This window comes from Poecilia latipinna, unplaced genomic scaffold (genome assembly GCF_001443285.1).
Source record: "Poecilia latipinna isolate Pla-1442-1.1 unplaced genomic scaffold, P_latipinna-1.0 Scaffold7896, whole genome shotgun sequence".
NCBI classification, from domain to species: Eukaryota; Metazoa; Chordata; class Actinopteri; order Cyprinodontiformes; family Poeciliidae; genus Poecilia; species Poecilia latipinna.
The window spans coordinates 1-1505 of NW_015120512.1; the positions used below are offsets into that span (position 1 = coordinate 1).

The window sequence follows — 1505 nt, forward strand, 5'->3', positions numbered from 1 at the left end:
GATGACCAAAAATAGTTCACAAAAATAAGCACATGACACTTCAAAACAACTTACCTTCTGGATTGAGATCTTGTGCTTCACAAATTTCCAGCACACCAAGGTTTGGACTTTTCAAAAGGAGCTCAAAAACCTCCTCATCCACTTCAGTCTTCGAGTCATCAAAGACTTTTAAGTCCAAGGTTGGGATGCTGAACTTTTTTGCAGCTGTGAACATAGCAAATTATTTATTTATTCTATATTTGAACATATGCAAATAACAATTAAAATAAGACATAAAAAGTAAAATTAAATAAAAAAAATAAATAAATCTGAAAAGTTGGTAAAGCATCTATTTTGGCACCATTTCCAAAACGTTTTTGATAAACCTAATATGTGAAAATGCTGTAAACTTGTTTTTTTTTGCACTCACCACATTCCAAAAAAGAACTGTATGTCAGCTGGCCTTCAAAACAGATGTATTTCTGTCGATCTCTGTATTTGACACGCACAGCTTGCATCCTGCATTATGTAAAAAAATATATATTTTCAATAATCATATAAACATACTTATCAAAATGAATAAAAAATTAAGATAAAAGATTGAAACCATCATGGGGGTGGCTAACAACTATCCTTAATGGGCTAGGCTCTTTACTTGAATTTAGCCAATCACCACAGCTAAGACGGGAAAAACATATCAGCTCCATACAACTCGATGGAAACGGGGTTTATGAACAAAAAAGTCAGTCAAAAATGTTTTACTGACAACTTGCATAATTTACATACAAAGCACGACTTTAATTCTGTTTTTTTTATCGCTGCTCTATGTTCAAGAAACGTTACTAGCATAGTCCTCCCGCGCCATTTTCTGGGCGGAACCCTGGCTCCACATGCTAGAAGAGCCAGCTTCGACTGTACAGCTAGCTCCTCTTTTAAACTCCGTTCCTCAGCTTAAAAATAGCGACAGCCTTGACTTGTGAAAATTAAAAAAATGGACGTAGATTGTACAACATTGATGTTTTTTTTCTGCTTACATTGTTGTAAACGGCTAAATTAAGTTAGCTGAAGCACACATGCTAACTAGTTAGCCAACCATGTCAATTCCTCGCTGCACCCCTCCTTCCCCCACGAACACACAGCAGCACGTCATCTTTCCACTAGAGATTAATAGTCTTAATAATAAAAATAAATCATACAACCCCACGTAAAATATATCTACAACTCATTTGGGGACTTACCTGGCACACAGCTAACCGTCGCCTCCGTTCCAATGCGGGATAACAAGATGGTGGAAGAAACGAAACTTAAGGAACTTCAGTGGGCGTGTTCTTGTTTTACTCTGTTATGATTTACTCTATTTTTTTGTTCCGATTCTATTGACCAATTGAAATGATTTCACTCTATAATGTATAAAAATGACACTTTCAGATGAAAATAATGTTAACTCCGAAAAAATTACTCTCCTATTTTTCCTGTGTACCAAGCACAGACTGGTCTTTTGGATTGGCAGTCAGAAATAACTCTGA

The 1505-nt window shown here is 35.9% G+C and overlaps 1 long non-coding RNA gene across 1 annotated transcript; it reads right to left on the reverse strand.

Moving 5' to 3' along the window:
- Positions 1 to 11: 11 nt before the first annotated feature.
- On the reverse strand, positions 12 to 1491 carry LOC106944298 (uncharacterized). Its single transcript, XR_001424200.1, has 3 exons — positions 1218 to 1491; positions 410 to 498; positions 12 to 204 (listed from the first exon to the last, which is right to left on the reverse strand). It is a non-coding gene; the product is annotated as an uncharacterized LOC106944298 (long non-coding RNA).
- Between the last annotated feature and the right edge of the window lie 14 nt (positions 1492 to 1505).